At 36.4% G+C, this 24,510-nt stretch overlaps 1 long non-coding RNA gene across 1 annotated transcript in view; it reads right to left on the reverse strand.

Annotated features, from left to right (window-relative positions):
- LOC128857935 (uncharacterized) overlaps positions 1 to 24,510 on the reverse strand; it is a 185,484-nt gene that overhangs the window by 49,937 nt on the left and 111,037 nt on the right. Inside the window, exon 3 of the long non-coding RNA XR_008453966.1 lies at positions 17,946 to 19,224. This is a non-coding gene — a long non-coding RNA (uncharacterized LOC128857935). The remainder of the gene's footprint in view (positions 1 to 17,945; positions 19,225 to 24,510) is intronic.

Raw genomic sequence — 24,510 nt, forward strand, 5'->3', positions numbered from 1 at the left:
AAAAGGAAGATGGCAACAACGAGCGATAGCCGATATACACTGAACTATATTTTTTTGAACAGTTATTAAAAAATTTAATGCATTCAGCAAATTGGCTCTATATGCCGCATAAGTCATGCTGCTAAATGCCTGCCATGCGTACTAAAATTGACCATCGGGCCAGCGTCCCTCCTAGTGATTTCATTTGGCTTCTACGAAGCTCAAATTTGACATCGTGAGACACTTTTTTGTGGATTGCCTTAAAAATGGATAATATGCCAATAGTGCAGAAACGATTAAGCCGCAAACATAATTAGTTGAGCAGGGTATTATTGACGCTATCGCTTTTTCATATTTAATTTTAATAATTTTTTTATAAAAATACGAGTATAACTCATGCACCCACAAAAATCTTATTAATCCAAGTTTCATATAAAATTACAAAAAATTAAAAAAATGTACAAATTATAAAAAAAATTATTAAATTAAAAAAAAAAATCGGGTACGCTGTTTTATAGCCCATTGAGTTTGGTATAAACAAATTTAAGTTTGAAGTGCCTCGAAAACCGCGTTGATTTTTGACAAATTTTTCCTTCGACGAGGGTGCGCATTTTCTCCATACAACAAATGCTCTAAATTTTTCCCCTCTGTGCTTTATTTAACGCAGTGTTTAAACATTTTTTTCAAACCCCAGCCGTTTAAAAAGGGTGACTAAATTTCAAGGGCCGCTATTGCATGTGAACCACACCTAAACGTCAAGCTTTTTTCTGCATTTCATTTGCCATTTTTCAATTTCAGACTAACTCAATTTGAACCATGGAAAGATACATAATCAAGCAACGCGTTAAAGTTATTCAGGCTTATTATGAAAACGGGCATTCAAATCAAAATGCATCTCGCGCACTTCGTGTAGAAAATCATCTTCAGTGATGAGTCACATTTTCACCTCAGTGGATTCGTCAATAAGCAGAATTGCCGGATTTGGGCGAATGATAATCCAAGAGTGATTGCCAAAAAACCAATGCACCTACAAAGAGTGACTGTTTGGTGCGGTTTATGGGCCGGCGGCATCATTGGGCCGTATTTTTTCGAAAATGAGGCCGGTCAGGCAGTTATGTACTGTGAGATGATAACGAACTTTTTATGGCCCGAATTGGAAGATATGGATGTGGACAATATGTGGTTTCAACAGGACGGTACCACTTGTCACACAGCTAACGAAACAATGGCTCTTTTGCACGAAAAATTTGATGTCCGAATAATCTCACGTCGCGGCGATGTCAATTGACCGCCAAGATCATGTGATTTGACACCGTTGGACTTCTTTCTTTGGGGTTATTTGAAAGTAAAGGTGTATGTCGATAAGCCAGCAACAATTCAAGAGCTAAAGGATGAGATAATTCGGCACATTAACTGCATAGAACCTCAATTATGCCTCAGCGTCATCGAAAATTTGGATCATCGGATGGAGATGTGCCGCCGAGGCCGTGGCGGTTATTTGGCCGATATTTTGTTCTGTACGTAATTGAGCTATACCAATATTATCATCATAAAGGGAAATGACAATAGATTCTTAAAAAAATTATATTTGATTCAAAATCAACACCGGCCCTTGAAACTTAACCACCCTTTAATTACCAAATCTTAGTCAAGGTGAGTGTTTGCTTTTTAGAGAGTGTCAAGTATGCGAACATGCCTCTTCCAGAACTTCAGTTATTTCTTCATATGACGCATGTGCTTATTCGAAAAAAATAGAACAAAATGCCTTCCCTGCACGTAAATTATCTATGGCAAGCAGTGGAAAATATTCGTTCGAGCGTCTGGAAGTACTAAAACAAATTAAATACGGAATTGATTAAATATTTTTCACAGATCGTTTGAATCTAACGCGCTTTTTATTTTATTTTTTGAGGAAAAGCACATACGAAGTGGACACAAATTTCAAGCGAGAGAAAAGTAACTGAAGGTTGCAATTTCATACCTCGAAAGTTGAAATTTTTATTTTTATAAGCCTTTGATGTGATAGCCGTTGGCCCTCTCTGTCTTGTAATTTCCTACAACTACATCATGCTTTATTATAAAAAAAAAAAATGTTGTTAGAACGTACTGCATATATTCTTTTATAAGTTTCACCTAATTATCACATACCTACTACATATAATATTTCGCCTTTCACGGCGTTTCGGCTCTTAACATCAATTGGCGTTTTTATTTTTCGAAATGTTATTGCTCTCAAACAATCTACGAACGATTATATTTTCATTGCCTTCACTAGCTACCCTTTTACCAATAAATTGCATAGATAATTTCTTGCGCTCCGTCGCTCATTGGCATTATTCATCAAATTCATTTATTTCATTTGCCTCCGGTGCACCGTTACGTATACGTAACCATTATAATTTTCAATGCAGCGGTAACAATGCCAGTACTGCCCAATTAGACGTTAATTACATTTACAGCAAATGACGGAAGTAACGGCGAGTGTTGTTGTATGATTGTTATTGTTGTATTGTTTGTTGGTGATTGTTGATTGTAGCGCGCCACAAAACGGTGGCATTGGACGCAATGACGTTGCATGGAAAATGGGCGTCGCAATGGGCACAGTGACGACAGCTACCGCAAGAGCGATGCTGTGCTATGTCATTCTATGATGATAGTTATTTGCTAGCGGCCAGAAGCAAGTATTGATGGGAACTCGGAGAGTTGGTAATCCAAGCGAATGCGAACTTTACACTGTCACGACCTTTCTTTACACTTCCCTACAATCACGCACACACACACACACACACACATTCACACATATGTAGTTACAACAGATCAAGCTTGCAGTTGCGTACCTTTCAAACAACTAATCGTTTTTGAAATAATTTGTTTTAATTTCATTTTGAGTGCGCCATATAAACTCTGCAGCTCAACAACAATAGCAGTAAATTTTGTTTTTTTTTCTCTCGTACACTGTGCGAAGGCATTTCAAATTGCAAATTGTTGCATAAGTGCGACTGGCTGCTGCCGCGCGCCAGTCAAGCAAGCTAAATCAGCCGCCGACTGACTTTCCTCCACTCGAGGCATGTCAGCAAATCGGCCGTCGTGTAAGCTGAGCGTCTAACCAAGCAAACGCCCGCCCGCAAATACTTTGCCATGCCAGGTCCGAGCCAGTCAGCGCGCAGGCCAACCAATAAATTGTTTGCTCTTTGATTGCATAACTTCTGGTTTTCTGCAATTAATATTGTGCCAACAATAACAACAGTCGGACAAGCATACGACAGCAATAACAGCCATAACAGCTACATATAAAACAAAAAATAAAAAAATCGCCAAGAAATTTTCAACCTTCTCAAGCACAACAAACAGTCAAACAGTCAAGAGGCAGGCAAGCAGGCAGGCAGCAACAATCTTATACCCACAGAGAATACAAATAATTAAGTAGTCGCAGTGAGTGAAAAAAGTCAGGCGTTCAGGCAGGCAACAATGCATACGCGTCATAAACGAGTAGGAAGCGTTGGCAGCCAGCGCTTTGAAAGTTCAAAAAAAATGCTCACTAGCGCGCGTTAAGAATTTTTGAATGTGCCGCGTTCTTGTTTGATATTTTAACTCACGTTTATTGTAGCTGTTGTTGTTTTTTTTTATTTTTTATACCTTTTTTGTATTAATAATTCCAATGCGTTCGAATGCAGCGCTGGATCTGGCACATATTGCGCAATCAAAATATCTCTTGCGCTTATTTACGAGTATATCAACGAACTTGTTCCGACTTCTTTCTGCATGGGGTGCTGTGCGATTCAAAAAGCGGAGGTGTTAAGAATTCTTAATAAAAAACGTATACCAAATTTTAATACGAAACGAAGGCGCTCATAATTCTTAATAAAAAATGAATGCCAAATTTTAGTACAAAATGATGGAAGCTAAACTCATCAAATTTAGAAATTCCCAACAGGCGAAACAGGGTGGTCTGCAGTTATTCAAAGAGAAGAAATATCTAAGACGGGAGCAAAACTAAGAAATATAGGTACAGACAGAGTCATACGTAAATTTTATGTCAGTTAGAGACTTCTTACCAAAATTTATGTGTGAGTCACTTTAAACGAAAAAAAATCGTATTTCCTAATGCATGTGACCCACACAGCGCCAATGTTTACCTGAAATCAATGGAATTATTCCTCACATTCCCTATATCATCATCCTCATCGTTTGGCGCTACAGCTTCTACTGAGCCTTGGCCTGCAAAGTACGAGTATTCCTTGCATTGCACTTTAAGTGAAAAAAAGCCTTTCGGGGGCAATAAAAAAAGAAAAGCTTTGCTGTCGGAAAACTTGCCATTGTTCGCAAATATGATATGGGTGGTCAGTACTTTCACCAAGACAGTGTCACATGCTGCACAGCTCAATAAGCCGCCGGCGCGACTAATAAGAATGCCGATTTCAACTGACCACTTGCATCACCCGACCTAGCATCACCAGACTTTTATTTTTAGCGTTATTTGCAGTGCAAGGGATGCACCAAGAGGCCAAGGACTTCAGCTCAAATGAAAGCCATATCAGTCGAAACATGGACAAATGTACAAGCACATTTGGCTGCCAATATGAGAGGTGCCCAGTTGCGCGATAACATCTTAAAAATGTAGTTCAGACAAGGTCTAAACTGAAATATATGATATTCAAAATAATTTTTGATGAAAATTACTAAAAAATGTTTATTTAAAATTAAAATTTGTATTTAAATTATTTATTTTTTTTTTTTATTTAAAATTTTTTTATTTTTATTTAAAATTTTAATTTTTAATTAGAATTTGTTTATTTAAAATTTTAATTTTTAATTAGAAATTTTTTATTTTTATTAAAATTAAAATTTTTTATATTTTATTTTTTAATTAAAATTTAAATTTTTTATATTTTATTTTTTAATTAAAATTTAAATTTTTTATTTAAAATTTTCTTTTTATATTTAAAGTTTTAGTTTATTCGAATATACTTTTTTATGTGAAATAAATGATTTTTTAAATGAATTTTATATTAATTTTATTAGAATCTGTTTCTTTTAAATAATTTTCTATATGATCACAACAATTTTTTTTTATTGCAAATTTGTTTTTCATTAAAACATTTTTTTTATTTAACTCTTTTTTTTTAATTCTTGTTTTAATTTTTTATTAACTAAAGCAAATGATTTTTTACATGAACAAATATTTGTTTTATTTATTTACACAATTTTTTTTTATTTAAAAACAATTTAACTTAACATTTTTTTTTATTGTTTTTTGTTGTTTTGAACGAAAAAAAACATTCCTAAATTTTTTATTTAATTTTTTTTTTATTGAAAGCTTTATTTTATTCAAATATACAATAGTTCTTTATTTAATATAAATGATTTTTTAAATGAATTTTTTTTTATTTGAAAATTATTATATACAATATATAATTTGAAAAAAAATATTCCTAAATTTTTTATTTAATTTTTTTTTATTGAAAGCTTTATTTTATTCAAATATACTTCTTTATTTAAAATAAATGATTTTTTAAATGAATTTTTTTTTTATTTGAAAATAATTAAATTCTTTTAAAATCTGCTTTTTTTAATATTTTCAAAATAAACAAAACAATAATTTTTTATTTAAAACTTTTTTTTTACTTAAACAATTTTTTTTCTTAATTTTTCCTTTAATTTTTTATTAACTAAAATAAATGATTTGTTATATGAACAAATATTTTTTTATTTATTTAAACCACACTTCTTTATTTAAAAACATTTCAATATTATTAAATTTTTTCCTATTTATTTCCTTTTTGTGGTTTTGAACTAAAAAAATTATTTTCCAAATGAACAAAAAAAATTTTATTAAATGAAAAAAAAAAATTTTTATTTATTTAATTTATTTAAACAAATTTAATTCATTTCAATTTTTTTTCATTTAAAAATATATTTTATTTCAATATTTTGTGTAATGTTTTGTTTATTTTTGAACTAAAGTATATGATTTTGAAAATTATTTTTTGTCAAAACTACTAAAAAAAAATTATTTAAAATTTAAATTTTTTAATTCATATTAATTTTTATTTTATTTAATTTTTTTTTCAAACATAATTTTTTATCTGAAATAAATGATTTTTTAAGATAAAATTTTTTATTTAAAAATTATTTCATTTTATTAATTTTCTAAATGAATAAAATAATTTTTTATCTGAAATAAATGATTTTTCAAATGAAATGTTTTTATTTAAAAATAATTTAATTTATTAAAATCTGTTTTCTTTTAATAATTTCAAAATGAACAAAACAATTAAAACAATTTTTTTATTTCAAATTTGTTTTTTATTTAAATTTTTTTTTATTCTTATTTGAATTTTTTTTAACTAAAATAATTGTTTTTTTTTGTGAACAAATATTATTTTTATTTATTTAAATATTTTTTTTTTTTAAATCTATTTACTTTTATTAATTTTTTTTTTTACTTTCTTTTTCTAAAAGAATTATTTTCTTAATGAACAAAAAAAAAATGTTTTTAAATAAAAAAAATTATTTATTTATTTAATTTATTTAAAGAAATTTTATTTATCAAAAATTGTTTTTTTTTTTCATTTAAATATATTATATTTTTTTATTTCAATCGTTTTTTAATGTTTTGTTTATTTTTGAACTAAACTGTATGATTTTTAAATGAAGAAAATGTTTCAGTCTTATCTATTTAAGCAATTTGTTTTTTTATTTCAAAATCATCTAATTTTATTAAAGCTTTTTTCATATTTTTCTCTTTGTTTGTTTAAAACTAAAATAAATAATTTTCTAAATGACCAAAAAAAATTTTTGTATAATAATTTTTCATTTTTTAAGCAGAAATTTTTCTAGTAATCAACAGCTGAATTACTACTTACGCGAATACCTGCTTTCCTTTGGGATTATTTTTGGTGTTTTTTCGTTTGTTGCTTTCTGCAGGAGTTTCTTTAAAAATTTGTTCACTACTTAAACCTATTCGATTGTTCACCGTTTTGGGTCGTCCATGCAAAAATTTCAGTTTTCACTATATCGGAGGTTCACTGTATCCAGACACGACTATTTATCGAAAAAACCCATTCACTTTCTGACGCAGAACGTGAAAATTGTATGCCGACCGAGAAAAACGTTTTCAAATTCTTATATACCGTACGCATCGAACTACGTCAGCCTAGTGATTAAACGAGGGATAACTCTTGCCAACGGGTGTTACTTCGGATTCAGTAAACAATTAAGAAGTAGAGCCCTATCTCGAAAAAGGAAACAACGCCGTAGAAAAGCGTAATCTTTCCACGTCCTTGTATATGGTGCAGAAGCTGGGACTTCGAAATCTCCGAAAAATCTTTGGTCCTCTTCGCGTAGGCAAGAATGAGTTCCACATTCGATGGAACAGCGAGCTGTATGAGCTATACAGAGATGTGAACATAGTAAATCGTATTAAAATACAGTGGCTTTGATGGCTTGGCCTTACACGAGGGTGAACGAAAGTCCTCCCTAATCTACGTTGGGGAGATCGGTGGCACCAACTGGTACCAGTAAGCAGCGAACCAAGCTAGATGGCGCTATATTTTAGAACCGACAGTGCCAACTGTTGTTGTGCCATTTAAGTAGCTAAGTATCATAAATACACGTCGAACTGGGAGGCGCTCTGCCAATATTTCAAAAGAGAAGAGTTTAGAAAATTTTCCCATTTGCCCATCCCTTAAATAAGTCATTTTCTTAGTATTGAGGCATCTTTTAAGCACAAAAAAAAACGAACTGGTAGTCGAGTTGAAATGTCTACAGTTGCCTAACCCTTAACTCTTAATCTTAAGTCTCCAAATACTTAACATATTGAGCTTTTTCTAAGTTACAGACAGCTCAAGCATAACCGCAACTTTAGTAATTATGCATTTTTATACAAAAATTTGATCGGTATTCAACTTATTTTAGTAATGGACAAAGCCATAGTCATTGCTTATTACTCACAAAATAAAGTATTCTCCCAATTATGGGTGTGACATAAGAAAATAGTGGACTCTCCACTGCCGCTGCCTCAGCTTCTTCTTCTTCTTCTTCCTCTTCCCCTTTTCGGTTCTGCAGTATGATAAGCCCTCACCCCTAAGTATTTCAAGCCCAAGCAGTTTCACAGATTCTGCTATACAGTCTGTGACACCTCCCACCACCGCAATCTGTGTGCGCTTTAGCAGGCAACCCATCACGACTGCATTTGTTTTTACATAGAAATTGTTAGTGGCTGCTACGCCGCGCCGCGCTCCCTTTGCATTCAACTTTTCCAAGCAACTTTCAGATGTCTAAGTGAATCTCACGATCGACAACAATCAGCGATCAACAACGCGTAACTATGCATGGCACCAAATGGCAACAATAAGAACAACAACAACAGCAACAACATTAATAATAACAATAATAATAACAACGAGAAACCATATCTACATACATACATACATGCACGAAATGGCTACAAGTGATGACATGCTGTTGTTTTTTGTGTTGTTGTCATGCTGTTTGCGATTCTCTGCGAATGCCCGTGCATAACTGGTACGACACTGTTGTTGTTGTTGTTGTTGCTGGTTTTGTTGAGTAACCGTCAGTTGTTGTTTGTTAAGTTCATCTAAAGCAGCAATAACAATCCCAGCAACAATGGCAGGCCAGCACAGCGTGCGCCACATAGCCAACACAGCGCGGCATAATGTAGCGACAGCAGTGGGAGGCAAAGTGACGCAGTGCAGTGCGGGGCGGCGCGGCGCGGTCCGGTGTGACTGCCGCATTTCACATCCGCATCTGCGATTCGATTCATTCTGAATTTTTTGCGCCCTGCTTGAGAGCTTTTTTTGTGTTATTCTCTCACACATACATGCATATAGAAATGTGCATATGTATGTGCATGTGTCGTTGCATCGCTTGCTGCTGCGCGCTACATACATATGTATGCTCGGTTGTATGTATGTATCTGTGCGCGATTGTGATCCGAATATCGCGATCTGCGTCGCTGCTGGGCCGCACAGTTGCTTGTATATTTGTTTGCTTGTGTGCGTTCGTATTCTGTTCGCATTGGCCTTGGCCTTGAATCAAACAGAAATTTGTTCTTGTTTTTGATGTTGTTGTTGCATAGGCTCCCATCAGCTTGCTTTCGTTGTGAATTCGTGCTTTTTTGTTTTCTTTTCGTTTGCATTTCGTTACTGTTTTTAGTTGTTTTTTTTGATTGTTTTTGTTTTGCTTTTGAAATGAGCAGATACTCCCGCGCCGTCCGGGCCTGTTAGCGATCGCTCGAGCTTTTATGAAACTTCTGTTTGCATTTTTTGCCCTGCCAATACGACAAAGCGTGCTTTGTTATTGCTGTAGTTGTTCGCTCGCCCGCATGCTGCATATTGTGTGTGAGTTGCTGTTTTTTTTTCACTATTTTTTTTTCGCTTCAATATTTGCATGACGCTCTTGCGAGTGCGAATGTGCATACTTAGTGTACTTAGAATGAATGTATGTATGTACTTGGTTGTACGTGCTTTCGAGTGCGTGTGTGTATGCTGGTGCTAGCGCGCTTGTGTGCGTGCGCGTGTTCTCAACATTTGCAAATTTTTTGCCGCATTAGTTACGCTGCTCTGGTTTGCTGACGCGTTGCGAAACTGCGAAACGCCCGTTGCGATTTTGCTCCGCTTGCAAGCTGTCGATCACTTATTTTATAACACTTTACCCTTAGCTTGTAGAGCATGCATGTTTATTGAAAAAAAAAACAACAATATTTTAGAAAAATTATATGAAATAAGTGACAAGTCAAATCATTGTGCAATCAATTTCTATGCATACAGCAACCATCCGAATCTCTGCGTCTATTAGCTGCATTTTAACTGCGCCTATGGAAATCTATGTATTTGCTTAAGATGAATGCACTTAGTATTTATTTCGCCTGTAAGTATGCAAATTTTAACAGCAAATAGCGCTATTTACTTATTATTTCATTCATCTAGCATACAGGTCTGCACTTCTCAACCGGCTTATGAAATATTTCTATAAAAACGCGCAATGTTTCCATACAATAGTCATGCAGAACAGTTCTCCTTAGTGTCTCCATGTTACAAGATCCTTTTCGAATAAATATTAGCTAGCCATATCATATCATGGTGAAAAGCATACAGAAGATGTGACCAAGATCAAGCCATTATCCGGCTCTTAGCGAATTCGAAAGGATCAACTGATTGACTGAAGTAACCGGGGTCATAGCAGTGTTTTGTTTACGAAAGAACCGAGATTTTGTTGGTGATATACTAATAAAATTAACACAATTTTCACTCGCGTCACTTCGTTGCCGTGTGATCAGGACGGGCAGAATTCAATTGCCGAGCACTCGGTGACGTAGCAGCAAAAGTTGCTCGTACAATTTTGTTTCTCACCATAGCAGATTGACCAAACCTGGTAATCTAACATTCTTGATCTCATGTGATTACAAGTCATGAGATGATGGTAGTCTGGAATCTAAACGGCTGTGGTAGGGTACTAACTCGAGCTACTGAGCTCAACTTAATAACTTTTGAAGCCCAAACGTTCAGTAAATTTATTTAACTCACACACACCATATTCTCTCACTCTCACTCTGTCTATCTCTCTCTCTCTCTCTCTCTTTTTTCTCTCTTTCTCTCACTCTCTCTCTCTCCATCTCTTTTTTTCTCTCTCTCTCACTCTCTCCCTCCCTCTCTCTCACTCCCTCCCTCTCTCTACATCCTATCTAACCACGGTTCGCCACTCCTCCTAAGCTTATAACTGTTCAAAACTAGTTTCTAAGCGAGCATTCACTCTCGATCATCTTAAAAAATGTCTTTGTTGTTATAATTGTTTTAACGGTGCAAAATATTCCCATAATAGGCTGAGAAATACCTCGCGAGCAAACAGCACTTACACGGTTATAAATCCTCCACACGCATGAAACATAAACTCGACTGTTATGGCATTAATAGATCGGCCTTACTGGTCACTTGTACCCATCATTTTTTTCTTTTTATATCTTTGTTCACTCCATTCGGCAGAATAGGGCCTCGATAAGACTCTTCCATCGTGCACGGATCCGGCTGTTGTTTTTGTGCTGTCCCATGTGATGTCAACATCTGCTAGTTCGTGTAACATCGACCTTCGCCAAGTGATCTTTGGCCGACCGCGATCCCTGCTCCCTTGCGGATTCCAGTCCAGTGCCATTCTCGTGATTTATGAAAACAATATTCGGCTGATATTGAACAAAGGTTTACGAAACCAACTTTCCCTCAAGTCAAGTCTAAGCACGAGAAGAGAAATGGTTCCTATAATCAATATGAAAGGAGTGGGTGGCTCCAGAAGATACGCCAAAGTCGAGAGTCACGGCGGATCTTCATCCAAAGAAGATCATGATATGTGTTTGGTGGGACTGGGAGATGCTGGAAAAGAATGCCACGGCCAACAAGGAGCTCCACAATGCCTAGCTACACCGCGTGAATAAGGCTTTTCGATTAAAAAATATATGATCGACATTGCCAAGCCATGCCAGGCCGACAACGTCAGGCCACATGTTGCACAAATCGTCAAGAGTTCGAATGGGAGGTCCTTCAGCATTCGCTGTATTCTTCGGATCTTGCACCGACCGATTACCGTCTTTTCCGCGCCCTGTGAAACCAAATGAAGGGCGTTACCTTCGATAGCAAAGAGTCATTTTAGGCGGAACGCAATTTTTTCATTCGAATTCTATCATATTTGCACTTCTTGTCAGAATTATGTACCGAGCAATTCAAACTATAAACTATAACAGATAAAGATCGAGGGTTATGCAATGGAATATATTGATCATTTCTGTTACCTCGGATGCACAACAACCGAGCACGGAGCTGAGAAAGATCCAATTAATAGGCTGAGTAAAGCCAGAACAGCGTTCGGACGACTTAATCCTGCGTCGTGAAGCTCACAAATCTCCAGAAAGACTAAGCTATGTTAGAGACATGTAAAAAATCCATCTTCTTGTATGGCAATGAGTTGTAAGTATTCAGCAACAAGTGCATACAAATCATATGCCGAATATTCCCGCCTCGTCATAATAAGAAGATCAGAAGATTGATCGCATTGGTGAATATCAAGACTACGCAACCTTGCAGCAGCCAATATAAGGTGGGGCACTGCAAAAAACAACTGCCCGAAACCGGTTCAGATGGAAACGCCTTGTAGCGGCCCTATGATTCCGAGAGTGGAGTGGAGTTAGTTTAGGTTTTTGCGGTAGTGGGTTTATAATAGACAACTCACTTGGACCATGTAGGTCCATTGTGGTACCACTGCGTAACACGGTAACCTCAGTGCTTATTCTTTATGGAACGATTTGGATGCTCTTATGAAGCATAGGATAGGTTTTGTCCCAAAAAGAGAGTCTAAAGAGTGTTTTCCTAACAACCTTGATCTAATCCTCGCTAAGGGTGGACAATTACAGCGGCAGTGTTCTATTGTTTGTTCCTCTTCCTCGCCTCTAGAACTTCTGTAGTATTCATGAGAAAATACACCTAGCCTAGAAGAGTGCCTATCCAACAGCCAATGACCAGTGATGCAAGACAGCGATCGAGATTGAGACCTTCTCTCTTGAGAGGTTGAGCAATTCTCCTGAGAGGAGTGAAATAAGGAAGAAAATGTGAAAATAAAAAATAAATAAAATAAAAAATAAACTATAAGTTCTCCCATTCTCTAGCTTTACCTCACAGTTCGTATGACTTACTACTAAACCGGAGGTGATAATTTGGGAGATTACCGCTGAATTTAATAGGCCTTTTAGGTCATTCACCTACTGTTCTTCCTGCAGTAAAAGCTTGCCTGAGCTCCCCAGCTCTGAGCTGTTTGGAACCTCAGCTCTCGGTAAGTAAACACAGACCCAAAAAGGTAACGCGCAAGTACATATATTGCCATATCTCACCGTTTCCCTCATTTCCTAAGTAGGTAAAATCACCTTTTTTCATCGAGAAGCACGGAAATTTCGAGCACCCACACATACGTAGTTTATATATTAATTTAATTTTTCTAGATGCCTTTGCTTCCTCTCCTCTCACTATTTAGAAAATCACTTTTAATTAACACAAGCCAAACGCGCAATGCCTCATAGAATTCATAGTTGCTCATACACACACCCAGACACACATACCAGTCAGTGGATACATGTGTGTGTCGAACGCTGCACGCAAACTTGCTTCCATTTATTCATATTCGCTTTTGCACTTGGGTGTGTGGTAATTGCAGTTTGCAAAATTAGCCAACGCAATCATTGTGTAGTATCTGCGAATTGGCATCTTTTAAATTACCTAAAAGACAACGCCGACACACACTACAAAAACAAAACCAACAAATATGTGTATAGCAAAGCAGCCGCATGTCGTTAAAGGAGACTGACTGACAATCAATAACGTGATTGACAACTCGTTGAGTCACTGGCGGGGCGGCCTGCGGTGGTGTAAGGGTGGGTAATTGTGTGTGAATGTACGATATAAGGAAACTGTAGGTGTGTGTGTGTGTGTGTTTGCTGCATGCATAAATATATAAATAACTGCAACTGACTGCAGTTTTCGCAGCTTTTTCACATTTCAAATCATATTTATAATTTTTGAATTTTTTGTAATTATTTTTTCAAAACTTGTGAATGCCAAATTTTTGCAAAACATCATCAAGTATCTGCAGCTGGCTTCAAAGACGGAAATGTCCATGCGAACGCGCGGCTATTAATGGATAGTCAACGAGTCGTTGGCAATGCCAGTTTTTGAAAATGAGAATAAAAACAACAAATTGCAATTACTTCAATAATGTTATAATTAATTTAATTAATTTAAAAAAAAAAAATTGTTTAGATAAGTATGCAGAAATGGCTACAGGCTCTTCGTTTATGCTGTGTGTAAAAAAATTCATGGTGATATTAACACTAAACCTACCGGTATTTTATGTATTCCTATTCCTACCAATGTGGGTCAAATGACCCGTCTTTAAAATATTATATAATATATATTATTAAGATCACATATATTTCTCGGTAAAACAATTAGCAAGAGAAGAGTAAATCTTGAAAAATAAATTCGATGTATTTTTTAATAAAAGTAGTGAAGGCAAACGACGATTTAATAATGTTATTTCTAAGAACTTCTGACAAGAAGTTTAAAATGGGTCATTTGACCCGTCCATGGTAGGTTTAGTGTTAATTAACAGTAGCTCCTTGGATCAAAATATGTCTTTACTTTTACTTGGAGAGGCATAGTAAGTTGAAAACTTGAAGCCGTTTTTCTCAGCATTTTTCTAATTTTTTTTGGATTATAATAGGACTATGAATAAGTTCGTGCGGTTTTTTTCGAAATTTGAAACTTTATTGACGTAAAATGGTTACAAATTTAATATTCAAAATATTGTCCATCGCTTACTACTACTTTTTCCCATCTTTCTGGCAATTCACGGATTCCCTTTGTGAAAAATTCGGTCGGTTTTGCCGCAATCCACGAATCGATCCATTTTTTGACTTCATCGTAATTACGGAAGTGCTGGTCAGCCAGGCCATGTTGCATCGATCGGAAGAGATAGTAATCGGATGGCGCAAGGTCTGGACTATACGGCGGGTGGGGTAGGACATCCCATTTGAGCGTTTCTAAGTATGTTTTGACCACTTGTGCAACATGTGGCCGAGCATTGTCATGTTGCAAAATAACTTTGTCGTGTCTATCGGCGTATTGCGGCCGTTTTTCTCGCAGTGCTCGGCTCAAACGCATCAATTGTCGTCGGTAGACATCCCCCGTAATCGTTTCATTCGGTTTCAGTAGCTCATAATACACAACACCCAGCTGGTCCCACCAGATACACAGCATAACCTTCAGGCCATGAATATTCTGCGCCGACGTCGATGTTGAAGCATGGCCAGGGTATCCATACGTTGCCCGACGTTTTGGATTGTCGTAATGGACCCACTTTTCATCGCCAGTCACAATTCGATGCAAAAAACCCTTTCTTTTGTGCCGTTGAAGCAGTTGTTCGCATGCCATAAAACGGCGTTCAACGTCTCTTGGCTTCAATTCATACGGCACCCAATGGCCTACCTTTCGGATCATTCCCATGGCTTTTAAACGTTTGGAAATGGTTGATTGATCAACTCCCAAAGTTTTTGCAACCTCTTCTTGCGTTTGAGCCGGATCTTGATCGAGCAATTCCTCCAATTCGGTATCCATGAACTTTGGCGGCGCACCCTCGCGTTCTTCGTCTTCCAAGCCAAAATCACCACTTTTAAAGCGTGCAAACCACTTCTGGCACGTTCGCTCAGATAGAGCATGCTCACCATAAACTTCCACCAAGATACGATGACTTTCGGCTGCTTTTTTCTTCATATTAAAATAATGAAGAAGAATTCCCCGCAAAAACACATTATTTGGCACGAAATTCGACATTTTCAAGTGTGGTAAAAATATTGTTGTTTACGCTTCAAATAAAAAACTTATACTGACGTTTGTGCCTTACGACAGTAGCTCTCCAATGAATGTTTGGAAATGTGGATCGATGGAATAATAATCAAGTTACGCCATCTGTTGTAAAACCGTAACGAACTTATTCATAGTCCTAATAATAAAAAATGATAGAAACAAGACTGCGCCCATCAGAGAGTGCGTGCTGCCACACTCACCTAGTTGTGTAGTGTTGCCAACCCTTTACACTTTGCAATAAATTTAGTGCTTTTTTATCCCCAAAATGTGAAAAGTTTTGATTTGTATGCTTTTTTTTATTGGAAATAAAGTCAAATGTGAGTTAAAAAGAAAAATTTTATAATCAAAATATCAAGTCAGTCCATAAGTTCCTACGTATTTTACCCATAATTTCACTTTTGTACGATTTTTGCATCCAAAAAATTATTCGCGGAATATAACGGAACTATTTATACTTTCTTTGATATATTGAAGCTATAAAAAGGGATATCGAAGCGTATTTTGGCTCCAAGGACAAAAAATTTTTTGAGTAGGGAATTAAAAATTTGAACGGTTCTCACACTATTTCCAATTTACCTACTTTCCCCGTTTCTTAAAACAAAACAAAAAAAATCGTCTTTTCTCAAACCCAAAAACTTATCCTATCCATCATTTACATCCTTACTCCCGCACAATAGTCTGCGCTTTAAATGCATTGTGGCAGCAAAAATGAGCAAAAACAAAGAAAACAGACACAATTACACATTGCATCAGTGGCGCCAGCAATAGGAAGCGGGCAGTCGCGGTAATAGCGCAGACGCACCACTTTAGCGAAGTCCTCAACCATCTGTGCGATCCTTCTGGCAGAAAAATGTGACACACAGATGGCGCTCCAAGCAGTAAAGAAGGCGTTGTTCCTAAGCAACGACAGGTGGTACCCTGTCAGAAAGCAAAATAGATTAACGAAACTAACGTAAGACAAGTCTTGTTGAGGCCGAGGAGTGAGCAAGAAAACAAAAATGGTTATGATTGAGGCTAAGCAAAAATATTGGATTTTCTTATTTAAACTTTTTTTAAATTTTATAAATTTTTGAAGGCCCATGAACTTACTGAATACGAATTAAAACCATAGAGCTGTAAGTTAAACCAGATCGATAACTGCAGTGCTGCTCCTCTTTATTAAATAGGATCTACCAATCCAATCTAAGAAAGTCAGTATTCAATTTAGCTTCGGTGGGAAGTATCATAGAGATCAATGGTTAAGTCCAGATAGAGACCAATGGTTAAGTCCAGAGAACCTATCAACAGGATATCAGCACACTTTCTACACCGACGGATTCAAAACCAGCAAAAGCAGCGGATCTGGATGGTACTTAGACGAAGACACTAGGAGTACTTATGCCACAGGACAGATGGCCACGGTATTCCTTACGGAAGTCTATGCCATCTTGAATGTGGTATACTGGCGAATTGAGAAAAAGTGGCGTGGTAACAGTATTGGAATATATGGAATAATATGAAACAGTCAAGCTGCACTGAAAGTCCTTGCTAACCCACGCTGCTCTTCGAAGTTAGTAAGTAAATTTAAGATAAAACTGAACAGGGTTGCAAAACACAACAAAGTTAGTCTTATTTGGGTGCCTGGACATTGTCGTATGACAGGGAACGAGTTAGCTAATAAATTGGCAAATGAAGGCTCTGCAAGTATGCCCCTAGGCCCTTAACCCTTTCTAGGTGTCAATTCCGCATCGATTCAACTATGGATTGAGGACTTCATGAGGTCTACCCACAGAGGTCGTTGGTCTGAGTTGAACTCGTGCAGAGTAGCCAAGTGCTTTGTGAAAGAACAAAACAGGAAAACAGCGACCTTTCCCCTAAAACTCAGCAAGAAGGACCTGAGAGTACCGGTGGGTGTAATCATAGGGCACAACGTCTGTGGTCAGCATATGGCTACCATAGGGGTCGTGGACAGCCCGATATGCCTATCCTGTCTTGAGAATGACGACACTGCAGATCATTTTCTATGTAGATGCAGACTTAGGATATTGGGTTGCAATGTACTGAGTATGGATAAAGTTCATACTCTTCCTCGTCCGGATCTCTTAAAATCCATCAATGAATCCAAGAGATTTGTGGAAGAGTGACCTCAAACTAAGTTATCCGTTTTTACCATCCACTTTTTATCTCTCCTATCTCTATTCTTTCTACGGAAATCTATCCGGGTATAGTACAATGGTCTACTGACTGAGTGCTTGGACTTGTCCAACCCCCACAAATCTAATCTAATCTAAATCTAGGAAAGTCGCATGGAGACCCAGATATACCAATTCAGTTTCTAAAATCGTATATCGAGATTTTATCGAAGTATTTGACACTTCTAAACTAAACCGCTGCTGCTTACAGACGGGCAAGCAAAGGAGCGCGTAGATATCAGAATAGAAATTTCCAGCTCTCAAAATATTTTTATTTTTTAACTATTATTTATTCAGTAAAAAAGCTATTCAAAACCAAATTGGATGATTAGTTTTGCGCCAGCTTCTTTGAATACAGTTACTTCATATTACTTACCTTAAACTAAAACACTCGCCAGTCGGGCGTTACCCGTCCAGCAATCCATAAGATAACTATTTTCCTTGGCCGTGTTGCCGGTTGTTGCTGGTATTGCTGTTGCTGTTGCTGTTTGCTTTAGTTGTCGATTTTCTTTATACACAACCGTTATGTTTCGTTCGCCGTTCTTGTGACTTATGTTCGGGCCTGTTATTTAATTGAAATATTTCACACAGTTGACACGATTTGGTTTTAAAAATTTTGTTGTTTTCTTTTTTTTTTGTTTTCTTATATGAGAACACACTTTTTCTTACTTCGCTTCAAATAAATATCTCTTTTTTTACTTTTTTAATTTTTTATGATATTTAAATGCACAAAAATAACAAATGCATACGAGCTTGAAAACATGCACAGATTCAAGAACAAAAGAAATAACCACACGGAAACAGAGTATTCTTTTTTTTTTTGTTGAAAAATTAAAGTGACGAGTGTACGAAGGGAAGAGAGAGAGCACGCGCTGTGAAATGTGACATTAAAAGAGTTATCGAACGTAATTTTGATTTGAACGCAAACTAATAACTGTCTTAAACGCACGAACTTTTGCCTCAAACGAGCTTTTGCATAAAATGTTGGATTTAAAAAGAGCTTTCGGCTTGAGCGGAGCTTTCACTTTAAAGAGCTTTCGACTTTTCGCAAACTTATTGTTCAGAACAAACTTTCACTTTGGTGAGCTGCAACTTCAAAATACGTTTTCGTAAGAAAAATAATTATTTTTAAGGCAAATATTTAAATGAAAAGAACTTTTACTCCGAAAGAACTTTCAGTAAAATGTTAAGCTTTTTTTATTTCCGTATTTTTTGTTAAACACTAAAATTGCAATTATAACTTTGGTTGTTATGCCATTTGGTAAATGCCGAAATGTTTAATTTCTTGATTTCACTTGTACCGTTTTTTGTTTTTTTTTTCTATTCACAAAAAGTTTAGATTTTTCGTGTGCTTTGCAAAATTTCCGTTTTTTTCTGCCGTTAATTTTTGTTAGAGTACAGTTATAGGTTCATTAATTAGCGTCTAATTAGCAGTTTGTTTTTTTGTATTTTTTGGTTCAACAGGTTGTTGTTGCTTTTAAGTAGGTATGTCTGTTTCGAGTATATTGAAAGAAGGGAGAAGGCCAAAGTTATTCTGTTTTTACTGTTCGCTGAAGGAGTGATTGAGTGAGTGTGTGCTGCTGCTGTTTCACTTTCAGTGTAAATGTTGGATTTAAATTTGGAATTTTGACTTTGTTGGTTTTTGAATGAGGCTTCTGGAAATAGAAGAGAAAATGGAGTTCGTTAATCATTTGTGGAAGGGTGTAAAAATATAAATGTTTTCAATGATGAGATATAACTTATGATATGCTGTAGGGATTTACTCAAAGTTCACAAAAAAGAATATTGCAAATAGTCATAAAAAATCGCAATAAAATTAATAAAAAAAAATAATAATCTATAAAAGTTAATAAAATACCAATTTTTGCATTGATATGATTTTATTGCATTGATATAAATTCCCAAACCTTCACAAACAAAAATTACTTAAATAAATTTTGAAGAAACGAATTAAACACAATTTCCAAAATTCGGTTTTTTTTTGTAAAGTACTTAAACGACAATAATTTTTTTTAAGAATTTAACTATTCAAAATTCTTTAAACTTAAAACTTTGAATATAAATAAATTTTGTAAATTAAAAATAAAGGTTGTCAAAAAAGTCTTGCGGTATTTCCGCAAGCTTGTCTTTGCAAGCGCGTAGTTCTAGTTGTATTCGTCGCATCGGTTCACGCTAGAGCTTTTTGGAAAGCTCTTTTCACGTGCTAACACGTGTTTGATTAATTGTTGTTTGCTTGCTTTAGTCGTTCGTGAGTTATAGCGTCGCAAACATGGAGCAAAATAAAGAGAAAATACGGCATATTTTACAGTACTACTACGATAAAGGCAAAAATGCAGCTCTTGCTGCCAGTAAAATTTGTGCAGTTTATGGACCCGATACAGTTTCCATTTCCACCGCACAACGATGGTTTCAACGTTTTCGTTCTAGTGCAGAGGTGATCGAAGATGCGCCACGGTCCGGAAGGCCTGTCGTTGAAAATTGCGATAAAATCGCTGAATTGATCGAAGGAGACCGGCATAGTATGGGTGCCACACGACTTGACGCAAAAAAACATTTTTGCCCGTATGGATGCATGCGAATCGCTTCTGAATCGCAACAAAATCGACCCGTTTTTGAAGCGGATGGTGACTGGCGATGAAAAGGGGGTCACTTACGACAACGTGAAGCGCAAACGGGCGTGGTCGAAAAGCGGTGAAGCTGCCCAGAAGGTGGCCAAGCCTGGATTGACGGCCAGGAAGGTTCTTCTGTGTGTTTGGTGGCATTGGCAGGGAATCATCCACTATGAGCTGCTGCCCTATGGCCAAACGCTCAATTCGGACCTGTACTGCCAACAACTGGACCGCTTGAATGCAGCACTCATGCAGAAGAGGCCATCTTTGATCAACAGAGGCCGAATTCTCTTCCATCAGGACAACGCCAGGCCACACACATCTTTGGTGACGCGCCAGAAGCTCCGGGAGTTCGGATGGGAGGTTCTTTTGCATCCACCGTATAGTCCGGATCTCGCACCAAGTGGTTACCACCTATTTCTGTCCATGGCGAACGAGCTTGGTAGTCGGAAGTTGTCCACAAGAGAGTCCTGTGAAAATTGGCTCTCCGAGTTTTTTGACAATAGGGAAGCGAGCTTCTATAAGAGGGGCATTATGAAGTTGGCATCTCGTTGGGAACTCGTCATCGAACAAAACGCCGCATATTTGACTTAAATCGCATTATTATAACCAATTTTATGAACAATTGAAAATTTAATAAAAATAACGCAAGACTTTTTTGACAACCTATAGACCTGATCAGGAAAATTTATATCCCTTTGCTGACTTCCATTGTTAACAACCTGTAACTCACAGCTGAATGGAAGAAACACAAAACAGTAAACGATTTTTTAGTATTTGAGTTTTTTTTGTGTTTGTGTTTATTTGATCGACACTTTACGAGATATCAATCCTACAGCCATCTTCCGAGAAAATAATGGATTTCTTTTTCCTCAAACTGTCTTAAACAATCGCGAACTATCACAGATGCACGATGATTTCGTAGAAACACTGGACAGGCAATTTCTATGTTTGTTCTTATAGTGTCTGCAAAAAATCCGTCCAAACCGGCCTGGTACAATTCTAGGCTCATTACTCTCAACTATAAAAAAAACCAAAGCATACAAACTATACCGCAAATCTAAAAATAACGCAAAGCTTTATGAAGCGTACATTCGGTTGCAAAAAGCATTCGATGTTCTGAACAAAGAGTGGTATCATCATGGTAAATCTTTTTGGCAGTTCATTAACGGTAAAAAGAAAACCACTGGAATTCCGGATAAATTGAGTTATTTGGGGGAAGCGTTGTCGGACATTCAAAAAATTAGTTACCTTTTTGCAGATTTTTTTCGATCTGTTTATGCTTCTCAATCTGAAGATACCTCTTTTAACAGCTTTCGAACAAATAAAGGTTTCCAGCTCTCATTTAATGATGTACTCAGGAGCCTTTCGGCCTTGGAAAATTACCCAACTCCTGGAGAAGATGGCTTCTCTTCTATATTATTAAAAAACTGTGCAACTTTGTTAGCGAAACCATTAACAATTATCTTCAATAAATCACTAGCTTCTGGTGAATTTTTACATAATTAAAGAAAAAATCGTTTATCATGCCGATGCATAAGTCTGGAAGCAAGTCGTAAGTCCAAAATTATCGCCCTATCTGCAAAACCTCTTGCATACCTAAATTCTTTGAAAAGCCAGTTCATGAATTGATTGCCTTTCAAAATTCAGATCTCATATCACCCAATCAGCACGGCCTTGTTAAGCGTAGATCTACTGTTACGAATTTAGGGTTATTTGCAAATTTTGCCAAAAACCAATTTGAAACAGGCCAACAATGCGATGTTATTTTCACCGATTTTTCGAAAGCGTTTGATAGAATCAGCCATAGTATCCTACTTAAAAAGCTGGGCTCAATTGGTCTTCATCCTAGCTTACTCAAGTGGCTTGCATACTCTTATTATCTAACAGATAGAACTCAATTCGTTCGTGTAAATAACATAAAATCTGATGCCATTAAAGTTACCTCAGGCGTACCTCAAGGTAGCCATCTTGGGTCGCCACTTCTGTTCTTAATTTTTTTTAATGACAATCCCGACGTTTTCGAGACATCACGTTGTCTGATGTATGCAGATGACCTGAAAGTTTACAGTCGGATAGAGGACGTAAGTGACTGTATAAGACTTCAGGAAGACTTAACAAGATTGGAAGCTTGGTGTAACGATAACCCCTTACCTCTTAATGCACATGTCATTCAGTAGACGCAAAGTTACGATTGATTTCGATTACAAGTTGGGCACTACCACCCTCAAAAAAAATTATGAAAAGAAAGACTTGGGGGTCATATTTACATCAAAAATGTCGTTTTCTAAACATATAGACTTTATGATTGTTAAGTCTAGATCTATGCTTGGCTTTGTAATAAGGAATTCAAGGGAGTTCCAGGATATTTCTACCCTGAGGAATTTGTATTTTTCTCTTGTGGGATCAAACCTCGAATATTGCAGCATTATTTGGGATCCATTCTTTATGGGTTCATCTTTAAGAATTGAGATTTGCTATTCATTCACTTCGTTGGCCTTGTAGTTTGCCTGCATATCATTGCCAACTTTAGAAATGCGGAGAAAAATTTCATCCGTAATGTTTATAAGGGGCATACATAGTTACGAACCATATCAAATGCCACTCCTTGCTGGAGCTAATACTTTTTAATTGTCCCACTCGTAACCTTAGACTCCGCAATATGTTCCATTTACCATATCACAAGACCAATTTTAGTCGAAATGAACCGCTTGCACGTTGTATAAGGCAGTCTAACCAATTATGCAAACATTTGGATATATTCTCTAACTCACGAGAGACTTTCAAATCAAAACTTAATCTGGAGATACACTTTTTGAATTGTGACTAATGTATCTCACAGTATTGTTTACATTATATTATATTTAATCTTTAGTATTCGTTATCTATTGGAGTTGTACTTTAATTGATGAAAGAATGAATAAAATAAATATTTATTTACTTATTTATTAAGGGAACCAGACCTCTTTTGCCCACAAAAGCAATATTGCCTACTAACTTTTTTAGCAAAAGGTTTCATTTCTATGATTTTGAGTTCTTTTTCTTTAGAATTTGCTCTGAAATAAAAAGCATCTTTTCCAAGAGGACATCACGGGCGTATTAAATAGCTCAAGATAGTCATCATAGAGTGAGAATTAGACATCTTACATCTTAATTATTACTTCAAACAAAAGGACGAGAAATTGTATGTTTATGAAAACTCAGTGACTGGCTTCGTAATGTTGTGATATGAGAGATTTAAGCTAAGTAAACTAATGCAAACGAAGTGCCGCATGTTAAATTGTGAAAGTGCAAAATGAATATAAAGCTTCCAAATGCAGTTTTTTTAGCGCATTTATGCGGATGACGCCGTGGCAAGAAAAAGTGTGTGTTTGACAGTTTTTATTGCTTTCGCCCACTCTTCCTCTTCACATCTAACCAATTTCGCTTCCTTTTGTTTGTATATTCTCGGAACATGACGTCGCAGCGAATTCGGAAGGCGCAATTTTGTATTCCATCATTCTTGGGTAATTGTGAAGTGAATTAAAAATGGAAGAACGAATTAAGAGTGGAAGAGCAAATTATGTGCCAAGGGAACTTAGCTCTCACTGCAAATGAAGTATTTTTAATATTTTTTACATGTATAAAACTTTAAATTTATTTAAACATTTTTTGTATAGATTTACACAATTCAGTTTTAACATTTTAACTTTAAATTTTTAGCATTTGCTTCATTTCGCTGCCATCCATTTACGACTGATTTCTATAGCAAAAATGTGCTCAATAAAGCATTTGAACGGCCAGCTTTACTTTTCAAGCACTCAAAATAATTTCACCTGTGCTTAACCTTTTAAAGTTCCACCACAACATAATGAAATAAACAGCATCATTCATTTTCAATGCAAAATTTAAGATGTTTACTTTCAATTGGTATTTAAAACTAACACACTTAAGTGTGTTCAGTGCTGCCTCCACCCACTACCCCGGCCTTCTCGCTCGGCGGCACTTCTCTCTGAATTCACGTGAATGGCAAAAATTTCGCAAAGTTCAAGTTTATGTTGCATTACTCATACAAAAAGGCAACAATAACAACTGAAAGTGAGCACTAACATAGTTGATGAATCTAGCAAGAATAGAAGGAGGGGGTGGTTCATGGTGAAGGCGGCATCACATTCTAAAGGCCGCAGAAGTGCAACTTCAAAACAGTGCACTAACAATGTCATCAACCTCGCTGCAACACCAATGGATGCAGCAAAAACGCAGGAATAGCAGCTGAGAGCGGAGAGTAGCACAGATCGGTGGGCGCAGAAGGAGGATGAGTGCAGCGCGACGACGAAGAGTTAGAAAGAGTAA

This window comes from Anastrepha ludens, chromosome 3 (genome assembly GCF_028408465.1).
Source record: "Anastrepha ludens isolate Willacy chromosome 3, idAnaLude1.1, whole genome shotgun sequence".
In the NCBI taxonomy this organism is placed as follows: domain Eukaryota; kingdom Metazoa; phylum Arthropoda; class Insecta; order Diptera; family Tephritidae; genus Anastrepha; species Anastrepha ludens.